Consider the following 15,290-nt stretch of genomic DNA (forward strand, 5'->3'; position numbering starts at 1 on the left):
TATACTCTAACTCCACTCTCTGACTCATCCCAAACCTCATTTAACTACTATGAACTCCCTAATCCCTTTCTAGAGACTCTTCCCTCCTCCATCTCTCCTTTTACTCATCTCAAACCTCACCTTAATACTATGATCTCCCAAATAACAGTATCTAGACTCTTCCCTCTGCTATCCCTCCATTGTCCAATTGAATTCAGCTGACTTGCATGTTCAATCCTTTTTGGGTACCGGAGTAGCGTGCTACTCTCTGAAAAGCGATTTGTCACCTTTTCAGGGGTAATAAGCACTATATAAATACAATTACAATTTTTCGCTTAGTGCTGTTTTTGTCTTCCGGAAATAGCGCCCCAAGAGGATGGAAAAGTAAAAAATAGATATTTTACTAAAATGATAGTAAGCACTTGTTTGTAGCATGAGCCACTGTACATCTGTGTATTTCCTCTGGTAACAATAGCATTCACAAATAGGTCAAAAAGAGCCCTTGAGTAAAAATAGAGCATCAGAGCTTCCTAGAAATACTGCTGCAAGCCTTTGTGACGCTTAACAAAATGAATATTTACACAGTGGCGGCTCCCCCATTGGGGCGTGGGGGCATCGCCCTACTGCTTTCTCACGGTGAGAGAAGGCAGAAACATAAACGGTAATAAAATTGCAGCGTTGTGATTGGCTTGCGTAGGGGAGGGAAGCTGCCTGCTGGTTGCTTCCTGTTCCTGCAGCAAGAACACGTGACCCAGCTGCCGCTGTGAGCTTGAGTTTGTATTCAGTGGATCTGTTCTAATCAAAAGTAAGTTTTGACGCTGCGATTCAGTGGCTGCCTGGCTAAAACATAATGTGCGCTCCGTAAACAAGGTAATGACGTGTATTAATGGGAGAAGGGAGTAACTGGGGTTGGAAGGCCAGAGGCGGTCGTTCTTTACTGATGTGCAGTGGCATAGGGCAGCCTTAGCTCCATGACACCTGATATGGGGCAACCATATCTCCATGCCACCCTCAGCCCCTCTAACAAACATGGTCAGAGGCTCCAGAAATTACAATATACCATGTACTAAGTCCGTAGGTCCAAGAGGAACCGCTGCGTCACAGAGGAAGCAAAGGCCTACATTATGTGCCGGAGAGGATCCTTTCTCACACATGCATTACACAATTGGAGCCTCTGTGCGAGCCGTGGGGGTTGTGTTTATAAAGGCATTTGTGTGGTGCGTTTGTGATTTTCGACATGCCTCGCCGAGATTGAGACCCCGTACCCGACACTCGGGTACGTTTTATTTTAATTGTTTTATTTCCCCGCCCCGCGACCTCCCCCCACCCCGACGGCAGAATGAAGCTCGAGAAACTATGTGCAATATTACTTTGGAAATTGGTGGGCGCGCTGTTTATTAACGGACAGAGACCAGGTAGGAAAATTTGTCAATAACAAGTTATTTATTATCTGGAAGTCTTCGCATGCATACTTTTTAATGTAGCTAGTGCCTTGAAGGAAGATTCATAAGTCCCGGTGCCGCAGATACCTTGGTGCAGCAGGTGCAGTGACACCGAGGCCTTAGAGGCCAATTGAACCCAGATAATTACACTATGTTGCTACCCTATTTGCATGCATTATTGCTTCACTACTGGTGTGCGCACGTACAGCTAATTCGTCTTTGCAATTTTTGTGTGAAAGCCTGCGAGGAGCGCCGGTGACATAGACATATTTTGTTAATTTTTATGCATCTGTTACTTTACTGTACACAAATGGAGGGCACTTCGAAACATACTGGACTGCACTTTCTAAGAGCGAATTGATTACAGAAACAGTAATACAAGTGAAATTTACTTCAAGTAATAAAAAATGTAAAATATCTTGTGTTTGCATTTGGGCGATAAAGTCGTAATATTAATAAGTGCCTCCCTTAACTGTTTTCTTTTTAAGATAACCGGAACTTGAATGACACCACAGACATTTTCCACACTCAGTGACTGATCTGTGAAATGCGTGGGTGTATGGATATTTTCTTCAAATTATTTGAGTACATAAACTGCGCTGAGTGGAACTAATTTATTAAGAGAGTGCCAAATTAAACAGGGTTGGTGTACTGATGTTTTGGCCAGTTTTGTTTTACAGAATTTGCTGTGGTATTTAACTTGCAGTGACGTATTTCGTGCATTAAGTACATAAGTAGTGTGTTTGGAAACTACAACTTTCATGGTCACATAGTGGGGCATAAAGTTTGTTTACCTTCTCCTTATGTTCTTAATGTCCGCATTTGATGGATTTTTTTTTGATTTAACATATGGCAATTGGATACGTTTTCGTTTAAAACCCCAAACCCCCTACCTTCGACCCAGGGGACATATACTTTTACTTTTCTGGAAGTCGCTCGGTGTATAGTTCAGCATTGCTGTAGTGGAAGGCAAAATAATACAATATAGTAGAGCAGCCTTTGTATAAGAGTGACGGATGATTAGGACTCAGAGGTCTGAGGAATTTACATTTATTAAAGAGATAATGGTAAATTTGTTTTACTTTAATGGTTGCTCAATACCTTGCCTCATTTCTTCTCATATCGATCTGTTTGCTTGTGAAAGGGACCAACAAACATTAAATCAGCTCGTCTCCGCTAGTACAGTATGTTTTGTGTTTAACATGTTCATTTATTTTGACGATTCATGACAACATTGCTCTGGGGTCTCCTTTTCTCTGTGCGAGGGAAGGTGGGGTTCAATGGGGGTTCCAGACTCCTCTTAATTGTTCACTCCTCCAGCACTGGTGCTGCCCATTCTGTAGTCAGTTCCTTATCAATTATTCATTTTAAAACTTGTGTAGTTGAACTAAGAGTTTAAAGAAACAATTAGCGTTGCGGGACAGGCCCAGCCCCCTTTCAGGTGCCTGCTATAAGTGTGTCCCACTGTGTCTTGAGCCCTCTATCACCGTATTGCTGGTCAAGGAAGGAAATAAATATTGTGTGTAAGCTTGTAAAGGTTCTGACATGGTTTATGCTTTTGTGTTTCATTAGCATGCTGCTAGCTGGCTACTAAAAAACAAAAGCGCAACACTTGTCAGAACCTTATTGCGCTAACACACTATGGCCCACATGCATCAAAACAAAAGCCACTCGCAAACGGGCAGATTCTCAGAATCTGCCCCTTTGCGACTGGGATTTTTGCATTTGGGATGCATCATCCCAAATGCAAAAATCGCAATTTAAGGAATCTCTAAATTGCGATTCCTTAAATTGCTATTGCATTTAAGGAATCCCAAATTGAGATTCCTTAAATGCAATGCATGAAAGTTTAAAAATTAGCGATTTCGCTAATAGGGGGAGCAAATTACCATGAAGTTGAACTTCATGGTAATTTGCAAAAACTTTGAAAAATGCACTAAAATGCATTTTTCAAAGTTCCATTTTACACACACATATGCCCTTGGGGCATGTGTGTGTGCAAGATGTATTCATATGCAGATTTCAGGGGTGCAACAGGGTGTCTTTTTGACGCCCTGGCACCCTTGAAATAGCATGAGCAATTTGCGATTCACTAATTGAGATTAGCAAATTGAGAAAGTCTTCCCATTCATTCCTATGGGCCTCTAGGCCCATAGGAATCAATGGGGACGTATTCCTTAATTGCGACTCGCAATATGCGAGTAGCAATTAAGGAATGTTTAGAAATCGCTATTTTGTAACCAATTTCTACATGCATAGCCTTTTGCTATTCCTTATTAGCGAATCCTTATTTTTCGCTATTAAGGAATCGCAAATGGCATTGTTGATGCATGTGCCAGTACGTGATGCTGTACAAGGTGTGCAACGCAGATAGGTACAAGGTCAAGTGACATAAATCACCCCTAACCACCCAGTACCAATTGAATCACCAGGTCACAAGTGACCTGAATGAGACAAAGTTCCTTGTAGGGTGCTCTACTGCCTTTTAATGCTGTCTCATTTTGTCCAGTCTGAGAAATCCCAATAACTTCTATTTCCTCAGTAGATTTTATTTGTAAAGGTAAATCCATAAATAAGGAAATCTGTGAGGTACTCAGCATTGTTGTCTCAAAGTGTGTTATGAAATTCTCTTTACTGATTTCATACCAACACTTTCACAGTTGCTTTATTAACCTTTTTGCTTTCTCAAATTTTGCTTAAAATGAACCTTTTGCCCACTCTTTTTTCAAACTTTTCCCAGGGAAGAGACCCTACCCCCCCAAAACCATCTTATAACAGCTGGGCTCACTTGCTACGCGTGCTCATCCTGAACCTTTACGCCTCACAACTTTTAAATATCACTAGCCACCACTGTATTTACATCTATGTAGAAGGAAACCAACAGGTGTACATTTCTGACGCTGCAAATCAAGGACATAATGCCCATTGTAATGCTGGCCATGTCCACCTTCCTGCCCCACAGTTTTGAAACTAGCTACTCTCAGCACACCATAGCAATTTGATAGGAAAGAAATTAAAAGAAGCATTTTTCCCATTTCGCTGGTGCTCTTTAAATGCCAGAACCACACTAACTACTGCATTGGCGTATTTAATTTTTTTGCAATATATATTTTCTTGAGTACCTCGAATGGTGGACGTTTGAACAGGCTTGCTGCATTGTGCACCTTACTTGGATCGTTTAAGTTTTTGAGTTGCACAATCAATCTGAATTACTCAGTTGCTGATAATGTGTCTGCATGCAAGAATTTCACTCAGAATCATTTTTTGAAAGCAAACTTGTCTACACTGTGTCCCATGCCATTTTACTACACCTATTCAAAGACATTTGGCTCGAGGGCCCCATATTCAGGGCCGGACTGGCCGTAGAGGGCACCGTGCAATCCCCCGTGGGCCGCACGGGGGGCGGCTGAACACTTTGCCAGTGCCGGTCTTGGTTCCCAGTCCGGCCCTGCCCGTGTTCAACTGAGTCTGATCTTTTTTAATGAACAAGTGGCATCTCTCGTCTATTTTTACATTGCTGTCCAAGGCATTACTACTAGTGTGCGTCAGGACTCTACCTTATGCCTTATTTTATACAATGTTTGTGTTTGACTGCTGACCAACCTTACTGATTCATATGACCTACGTTTTTTTTTAATATGTATGATACACAAATCGTCCCCAGATTAGACAGTGATTTACCATTGCTTCAACTGTAATTTAAGTCATATCTTGGTGATGTGGCCACCTGGATGAAACAAAATTCACTAACTCTGAATGCATGGAAGGCCAATGTCTTAGGGGCCATCGGTCGGAGCCCTCCAGCCCGCAACGGAAGTGCCAGTTCAGATTCCTTTTTAACCGACCCATTTTGATGGGCTCGGTCGGAAGGGAATCCAAATCGGTTTTCCGAATAGCCTCCTACGGGCTTCCCACTGCCTTTCTGTGCTGCCTTTCTGACACAGAATGTTATTGGGAAGCAGTCTTTGGGGGCCTCAGCAGGGCCCCCATAAGTGCAAGGCTGCCGAATGGCGGCCTAGGGGGCACCTATTGTGCCCCCTGTAAATCCCTGCACCCAGTGGCATGCACCTTGAGGTGCCTGCCATGGGGTGCAGGGATGAACTGCACCTCTGCTCTTTACAATGAGAGCAATTATAAAGAATAGGCATGCAGCCCAACAGGGTTCAGGCGCATCTCAATTCCTGGCCTGGAACTGAGGACAGTAGGTAATTCGGTTCCAGTTCCAAACCGTAATCGGCCCCTAGGTCTTTGGTAAGTCCACCATCTGGTCTCAGGATTGGTGGGCAGACATGTTAGTGCTGCTGCCTCCTCCTCCTCAGATAGCTCAGAATTTAGATTTTTGGGGCTCATAGTAACAAGTTAGGAACCACCTGCTTCCTTTTACTTAGCATCATTAGAAGGCTGCTATCTTTCCTACCTTACTCGTCCAGGAAGACCCAGGTGAATGTATAGATCACATCCAGATTGGTCTACTGCAGCTCCTTGTTTGTAGGTCTTCCCATCTATCTGACTTAAAAATTCCAGCTGGTTCAGAACAAGTCAGTCTGTTTGGTTGTGGGTCTCAGTAAAAAAGCACAAATTACTCCCTGTCTTTCTCTGTTCCCCTTGCTTTTGGGCCACAAAGGCAGGGGCATATTTACGAGCTCCTTGCACTCTGGTAGCATCACTTTTTGTGACTCAATTGGGGAGCAAACCACCAAATCATATTATTAGGCCATGTAAAGCCACTTTGCATGGCTTTGAATGGCCTCATAGATATTGAGTAAGGCAACACAGTGCAAATCACTGCGTTGCCTTACTCTGCGCTAGGAAGGCATTCAATGGGTGTTGTGGTGGGTGTTCCTACGCAACACACATGGATTTTGACACATCCATAGATTTACAAGACCATGTAAACCTGAGTATGTGTCAAACCCTTATGCCTCCCACAGGGGACGTGCAATGAGGAGAAATAACTTTAACTTTATTTCTCCTCCTTCTTTTCTCTTTATGTGCGCTACATTCGGCAGTACATATAGAAAGAGGATAAAGCCTCGTAGGATTCTTTTTGTGCAGTAAGTGGCCCGTTCCTGCACAAAAACAATTCTTCATGCAATGAAGGCACCCTTGAACCATGGTCCAAGGGTGCCTGTGTTGGCGCTATGCTGCTGAAAGACACCAGAGCAGGGGGAAAGGACAGGAATGCACCGTATGCATAGATATGACACATTCCTGCCCTATCATTTTGATGCAAGTCAGCGCAGCAAGGGGACTTGCTGTTCTTCCTTGCGCCAAATTCCTATAAATATGCCCTGCAATGTCTTTGAAGCTCTTTGCTTTTGTCACAAGCCCATCAGTGATGACGCAAACAACTGCTACATGTCTTATCTTTTCATCAAGTACAATCCATCCAGGTCCCGATGCTCTGGCTGTCTTCAAACTGCGCCTAGGTTTTAGGAGAGTTAGACTGGACAGTTGCTCCTTTGTGGTGGTCACCACCCAGGCATTGAAATGCTACATGCGGAATATTCTTTAAATAAATACTGGAAATTGCTAAAACCCGCTTGTTCATTGATTCCCTCTAGTTGTAGTCTAGGATCATTCATTTCGTCTTAGCTCCAAGATGGTTCTATTTGGGGTAATAGCTTGCTTTATAAATGTGTATTCATTCATACATTCACATCTCGGCTGGTATTCACGCACTCATATGGTTGACTGGGAAAATGTTATTAAAAGACAAGCTGTAAATATTCGCTCAATTCCTATCTCACACTTTTACTACTGTTTTAAAATATCACGGTGCATTGTCACGTTTGCTCTGTACCTGTAGTTAAATGCTTTGCAGGTTTGTAATTCAATGTTGATGACAAGGAGACAAGGTCATATATTTCTAATCCACACTGTTTTGATGTGGCGCATACTTTATTTTCTATAATAAACTTTTAGATCACGATTACACAGTTGTTTCTGGCTCTGTTGAGGTCTATTTGAAGTAATGTCACAGTCGGGAGATGTAATTACGTAATAACAGGATTGGGAGTGATAAACTCTGCCTGTCACCTTGAAGTTTATCACACACCATTCCATTTGCCGCCCTTAAATGCTATTATAGATCACAAGACTGTGCAGGGTGCTGGAACCAAGGATTTGACAACAGTAATTAAGGCTTAACACAACAATCGTGTTCTCAGCATGAAATAAGAATTTATTAGTTGCAATCCTGTTTAAGGGACTTGCTTTAAAGATCTAAATAACATTTGCATAGATATTGTGTATGTAGAGAACAATAAGATGTTTTTCTTGAATATTATCCATATCGAGCCTAATCAACAGTGATAATTTAACTTACAAATATGAATAAAAATGAAACAATTACCATAGGAAAATATGTGCATTTTTTTAAAAAATAAACCACCAAAAAATGCAGGTTTTAACTACAGACATTGCTTGTAGCTGAAAGGTCACATCAGAATAAAGCTGACCTCCAAGGTCTTCAACTGCAGAAGAAATGAGCAAGGAAAGTCCAAGCAATGAGACAAGACGAATGGTCTGTAACTTTCTGTTTTTAATCTGTTAAACTGTAAATGCCATGACTTCGTCCAATATCAGTTGTTTCCGAGACACTGTCAGGGTCCAAGAATATCTTTTCCCTGTAGCTTTTACAGAGACCTGTGTAACACCAAAATATGACGTATACATTATAAGTACTCCAAGAAAGGCTTTAAAATCTAAGTTGAATTGGGGGTGAGGGGCAGGGACGTCATCATCCCAACGGTCAGCAGCTGATGACATCACAGGAAGTGACATCACATAACGTTTTGATACTGATGATGTTAGACAAAGGGTTGTCACATGGTATTTTACATACTGGCATTGAGGAAGTGAGACCGCCGAATTAAAAATGCCAACAATAAAAGAAAGAGTAAATATTAAATTAAAGATTAGTAAAATAATGCACAGGTTTCTAAAGCAGTTAAAAGTCTATTTTTGTATCATAAATATACATTATTTGTGTAGTGCCTTAATTTGCTATGAGTGCAGTCATTACATGCCAGGAGTGCTGTCTTGATGTGTCAGGTTTGTAACAGTCATCTTTCCAGATACATTCAGAATGAACACATCCCCACATGCCTATGCAAAGGCCCTCATGCAAAGCCACAGCTGAACATGCCCACGCCCAGTCAATGGCCTAACCCTTCACCCAGTGCATAGACACAGCCTTCAGTTCTTACACACAGCCTCAAATGAAAGGCTCAGCCATTGTTTCAAGCGTCCATCACACACCAGCTTATAATCGAATGGGCAGCAGCAGAACAGATACAGTCAGCCAAATGGCTGACCACAACTCAATGGCATGCAGCCATATGCTGCCAGGTGATCCCTAGGATTTGTTTTTCTTCTCTCTTCTAGAGAGAGAGGTCCTGAAAAGGCACATGAAAGCTCAGCAGCAACAGAGAAAGTGATAGGAACTCTGCTGCTATTGGCACCCGTAAAATTGAATGAGGCTTTTGTAATAAGCCTGCAGGAAAGCAACGTTTTGATTTCATTTGAGTGTGCATTACATGCACTTCAGAATGTTGTCTATTTGCAAAATAAAATGTTCTGAAGTGGTAAGCAGCCTCAAATGGATTAACAAGTCCATTTTCTGCTTGTCCAACAGAAGGTAAACAGGGCTTGAGAGCCCCATCTTCTGTTCGTGCCACTACCTCTGTGAGCTCTGGGGCCAGGGTCGCAATGAGAAAGCGAAGGGTCTCTGCTACGACTCATGGACCCCTAACTGACATCCATGATGTGGGGACGTGATCTTCAGTGAACTCTGAAGGTGAATGTGTACTGGTTTGGGAACTGCAGTGGATAGATGCCGAGCGTTTGCCACAGGGAACTGGATACACACTGGTTGACATTGAATGTCTGAATTTCATAAACGTGATATGGTGAGGAAACTAAATGTACATAGCACTGATGAAAGTGGTCTTCTGGTATCAACTTCTTCTAGCCACGACAGCCAGCTAGTTGCTCAATGCCCTTTGCTGGTATCCTTTGCTGTTCAGCAGACGCATAATGGCTCTCATCCAGAATAAGGCTCCAAGCTCAAATTAAACTCAAATTAATCTACCCAATTAAGCATGGTTTGTTGTTGGTTATATTTCTATTTGGCATATCCAGCCATAAAAAGTAGCACATTACAAACAATTAAAATGTGATTTGTCCCAACAGTTTGACCTCTAAAACAATATAATATACAGTATAAACCTACTAAAGTATACAATGGCAAACCCACCTATATAAAACTCTTAATTCATCACCAAAGCAGCAAGGGGTCGCTTATACATTAGCTATACATTTATGCAGAATCGAGGATAATCCACAGATCATGGGTAAGATCGAATTTCTACCATATGTTCATTTCAAACTATATTACCATTTCCTTCATGGCATGGTTTGCCATTTTCCAGATACTGCTTTCTTTCCAGCAGGGTTTAATGCCATCTGCTAGATGGCTGGCAGCAGACCATGCACGCATCGCAGCTAATTATATGTGGCTTCTTCACATTTTACAAGTGGATATTTCTTACATGTAAATATGCTCTCGCTTCTATGAGTAACTTTACTATCTTTCTCTATTCAGCATTTCCAGGTGTACAGTTCCTCCTAGGTGTAGACTCACATGTCTCTATCCCCTTAGTTCAAGAGGCGGCGCCTGCATAAATGTAATTATAATCGTAAAGTTACTAGTAGTAACTTTACAACTGTGCTTTACGTGCCGATATCTTGGCAGACCCCTTATCCAAACAGTTGGGGGTCCTTTCATCCAGAATGGTGACCACTACATGTAAGAGAATTAGAGAATTACATTCATGTGAACCAAATCACACACCTTTGACACCCATTGCCTTCCAATAACCTAAATATTGCCCACACCGTCAACTCTTCTTTCTTCCTATGGATATTTCAGACCCTGCAGTCACCACATTCTTCTAGAAAAATGCTGGTGCCAATTTTGAAGAAGATAAACTTTATTGAAAAGGAGACAGACCTTGCTGTTAAATTTGTGGTAAAAGCACTGCCCACAGTGATCCACAAAAGGCTGCCTTATATGGGATGTAACGGCTCTGTCAATCCATTGGGGAAGAAGTGACGCACTGCGGAGATATTAAAAAGAACTGGCAAGAAGAGAGAAAGTGGTAAAGGAGATGTTCTACTGGCATCATCTGGCACAAGCTCTTCCTGGAGGTGCAACTTGATTCCGTCTGTGTCTCACCCCCTCAAGAGGCTGAGCTCTCCACTATCAGCCTCCACCTGCAGTATTTTGGCTGGCTCTTTTGGACACCAATAATCTGGTTCCTGGTAAGATTCTAAACCAATCTTTCTCACTAAAAACAAACCTGCACTGACTTATTCCTTCTCTATACATGCATTGTTAGGCACGTATCACATAAAGACCCCTTGGAAACACCCTCTAATGCATATCCTATGAATACCTAGATGTTGTGTTTGCATTTATTTTATTTGTAGTCTTTTAATACAGCCACTCTTTCAGGTGCTTCAGCTGGGGCAGGTGTGTAGCAGAGCAACGCAAAGGACCGGTCTCTCAACACAAGTTAGTTACACACCAAGGTATGTCCTTGTGCTACAAATGTGTATTTAATGACTTTTGATTGTAGCCAAACCTGACCATGACATTTGTATTGTTAAACAATTATATACTCATGCTCTTTCGTTTTCACCTTTAAGGCCCTGTGTTGTTTTCCCAATAATAACCTGTCACCACATCTACTTCTTCTCCTAGCATTGCACCTAAACCACCAGAGAGCAGATGGGTGTTAGAGAATGGTAAGTTAAGTCTTCTGTTTTGGGTACGGATTAACCTATCTCTTTATTTGTAACTGACAGGATAGCAGTATGCATGGTGCCACACAACTTTACATGCACTCTGGTCCCATGTAATACAATTGTTAATTAAGTTACACATTGCCTTATAAAATTGCCCTTGGACTTCGTATTGTAAGGGAAACACTATAAGATACATGTTATGTTGACAGGGGTCTAGCGCTCCCGCAGGTACGGACATATTATGAGGCAGCTTTGTTAAATTTTGTGGTCGATATTTAAAATTATAAGCGAAACTGTGATAGTTTTTTTTTAGACAAAATGATCTTAGAAGCAGGAGCTCAATCTTCCTTTTTTCTAAAAACATCTAAACTACCGAAAAAGACCCGCTATAAGTCTCTTCGAGAATTGTCGTCTAGGCTTCAGGCTGTCTTTGAGAAAACAAGCTCTTCTGGTTTTCAATATGTTAAATTGAGGGAGTGTAATAATATCGGCCTATACCTTCAATCTAGACATATTGATATATGGGAAGAATGTGGATTTTTTCAATTCAAGCACTTTATTGTCCAAAATAGAGTTCTGTCCTGGCAAGAAATTAGCATAAGAGCAGAAGGTCACAGAAAACCCACGTTTCTCGAATACTTACGGCTAGTCCACTTTATATCCAATACGGCGGGCATGTCAAATACTCCACACAAAATTATGATAGATTTATATGCATCTAATTTCTTTGGGTTGGGTAAGTGGTACTCGATACTGAGGAATCAAGCCCAGGATAAAGTCATATCAAATCATTTGGAGAAAATAGTGCGAGAAACGGGTTGCAGATTTAGTCTCCAGGACTGGGAGAAAATCTGTCTCTTAGGCTATAGGTCCTTACATGCTGCCAACTTTAAAAGAATGTCCTTTTTATCAAGGTGGTTTGCCTATTGAACACTGTCCATACTACAGAAAAAATTCCCCGATTGTGTGAATAGGTGTTTTCGGTGTCATCAGGAGGACGAAGGTGGTTGGCATCATATTTTTTTCTCCTGTCCGTTATTAGACCAGTTTTGGGGATACATTTTTAGCGATATGGGCACTGCCTTGGGATTGTGTCTTTCTCCTCAAGCTGAAACTGCATTGTTTGGGGGTGTGAGGGACGAAGCTATTCTATCCAGTGGTGATAAAGCATTTGTAGCAATCTCTTGTATGGTGGCTCGTTCCCTGATACTTCAAAATTGGAAATCGAAGGAGATACCAAACCATCTAACGCTGTTTAATAAAATGAAAAGGATTTGTAGATTTGAAGAGGCCTATGCTAGGAGAGTCGGGGGAATAATCAAATTTAACAAAAACTGGAAGGGGTTTAGTAAATTGCTTGTTTTTAAGGACAGCTGTGAATCTATTGTCGCTCGTTGATTCTTAGAATTTTAATGGGGTATATTGACTTAGGATGATTGGGAATTGTATAGATCTGCATGTTTCGATAGATTGATTGGGGTAGTGCGCCTTTATTTGTTTAATCATGAGTTAGTAGGTTGCGGGGGGTGCGACGGGGGGAAAAAAGTTTGAATTTCCTGTAGGTGAATTTACAATGCTACTTATTTACTTGCTATTTGCACACGCACTTTACTTGCTCTATTTCTTGCACTTTATGACTCAAGTACTGTATTTTCTTGACGCAATTATTTGCTGATATCGTATTTCCACTTTATGTGGAATTAATTCTTGTGTGCGCGCGACGGGGGGAAAAAGGTTTGTATTTCCTGTAGGTGAATTTACAATGCTATTTATTACTTGCTATTTGCACACTCACTTTACTTGCTCTATTTCTTGCACTTTATGACTCAAGTACTGTATTTTCTTGACGCAATTATTTGCTGACATCGTATTTCCACTTTATGTGGAATTAATTATTGTGTGCAATGCTCGCTGTATTGTAATCTATCAAGGCAATGATTTGTTGGTATTGCATTTGCACTTTATTTGGGGGTTTCTTCTTAAAAACAATTGTAGTTGAAGATACGAGTAGCATTTCTTTCTTGTGCAAGATCGAATATTTATTCAAATATATATTTTCCATGGAGTTGTTGTATTCTTCACTACATTGTAATACCGTTTCATTGAATGATAAAATGGAATGAAATGCCCACGGCATCGATCTAAGGAATTATCTTGCATTGTCCATTGTAAATCTTCTCGCCTACTTATATTCAGCTATCATTCAGATGTAATCCTTGAAACCTTGTACATTGCACCTTTTTTTTCTGCTCAATAAAAAAAAAAAATAATACATGTTACGTCTTGTCCTAAGTTGAAGGGGAGGAACCGTTTTGGGTCTCAATCTTTGTATTTAAAGCATCAACATATCATCACCATGTATGATATAGATTGGATTACACCTCTTTATATCCCTCTCTTGTCAGCTTCTGTCAAACAACAACCACAGGTGTCCACTTTGAGAACAGAACAAGGATGACATCAGGGGATATCCTAGCAGCAATAATTAGCCCCTCTGCCCGCCATCTGACAGGAAATTCTGCGGACCTCTACTTTTTACTTATACATCACCTCACTCAATTTGCTAACTTATTGTTCATGTTCTTCAGTTTTTATGAAAAGTTAAAAGTGCTTTTATTGGTGTTGATTGTTTTCCTTTCATGTATTTATTTCTAAGGTTTCAGAAATACTGGTATTTTTATAGTGTGTCAATGGTAATTGAACAGAATTATGAATAGCTGCTTGATCGGGAGATACCTTGGCAACAACACATACAAGGACACTGGGTCAGCGGCTGACATCACGTGGGTCATTAAGAAATGAAGCATCTGTTACTTGAGCTCGTGAATTAATGTTGACGAGATATAGTAATTCCAAGCATGGATCAACCCTTAACTTCATATATATTTTATGTTCACATGGGAAGTAATGGGGGGTTGTTTCTAATCTGCCTCCCTGGGAGGGGTGAAAGTCCATAAGACATCAGGGATTTCCTTTTTCAGGGAAGCAGCTTTTTTGTCTAACTTGGGTGTCCCAGTCGTACATGGGACACCCAGGTCGATTTTTTTCTTGTAATGTAATGGCAGAGCAGGGAGCCTGCTCCCACGCTGCTGAGTCAGATCACCATCCTGCCAGTGTCAGACTTGCTCCGATCGTGTGTGTATGGGGGCGTAGCAAGCAGGAGACAAAAGGGGCTGGACAGGACAGGACAGGACAGAAGAACTCTTTGCATTCTTCTTGACGAGTGCATGTCTCCCGTCCTGCCTTGCGATACTTACCTGACGTCTTCCAGGCAGCTCAGACGGCTGTTGGAGTCGTCTTGCTGATGTTTCCAGACGCTGCAGGAGCCTTAAAATCTTGGTTCCGCTAGGCTGTTATTTTCCAGATATGCCAATACTGATAGATAATTCACCTCTCAACAACAGAACATTGACATTAAACAATGTTACCCCATGACCTCTGTTTCCGTCTGAATTAATCAAAGTTTATTCATGACCATAGTCATTTTTGTAGGTTCATGAAGTTAATTTTCTACATTGAAGGACAATCTTGACACCACACACGCACTCATTTTTTCTTAAAACCATCAAACACCCACCGTCAATTCACTTTTATCCACATTTTACCAACCCATTCCTCTCATTCTCTCAGAATCATCCACTGGTACCACTATACACCCATTCAAGCAGCTAAACACACAACATACAATTCACAAAAGAACTACACTGCACATTGCAAAACTACAATTGAATTGGAAAAGCCAACAGAAGATTTCATTCAAAAAAACATATCCAAAATTAATCTACAATTTTTAAACATTTATATACATTCAATTGGCTACAAGCAGGTTGACGCGTTTCAAACACCCTAACATTCCGGGGTTCTCCTCAGGACTGGCAAGCTGCAAAAACAAAACATATGCCTTGGTATTATTTCAACTACAACGTCCCCTCTCTCTTGCCCTGCCCCATAAGGCATCGACAGCTTACCTTAATCATGTTACTAGAAGCTCTAAAGCCAACAGTGCTTTCTTCTGCTCACTTGTGGTTGACAATTCTCATGTTGATGCTTATCATA

At 41.2% G+C, this 15,290-nt stretch overlaps 1 long non-coding RNA gene across 1 annotated transcript; it reads left to right on the forward strand.

Annotated features, from left to right (window-relative positions):
* The first annotated feature begins 742 nt into the window (after positions 1–742).
* On the forward strand, positions 743–13,735 carry LOC146862260 (uncharacterized). The gene is made up of 4 exons (XR_014978405.1): positions 743–784; positions 10,942–11,018; positions 11,191–11,234; positions 13,640–13,735. It is a non-coding gene; the product is annotated as an uncharacterized LOC146862260 (long non-coding RNA).
* Positions 13,736–15,290: the final 1,555 nt, after the last annotated feature.

This window comes from Triturus cristatus, chromosome 2_2, assembly GCF_964204655.1.
Source record: "Triturus cristatus chromosome 2_2, aTriCri1.1, whole genome shotgun sequence".
Classification (NCBI taxonomy): Eukaryota; Metazoa; Chordata; class Amphibia; order Caudata; family Salamandridae; genus Triturus; species Triturus cristatus.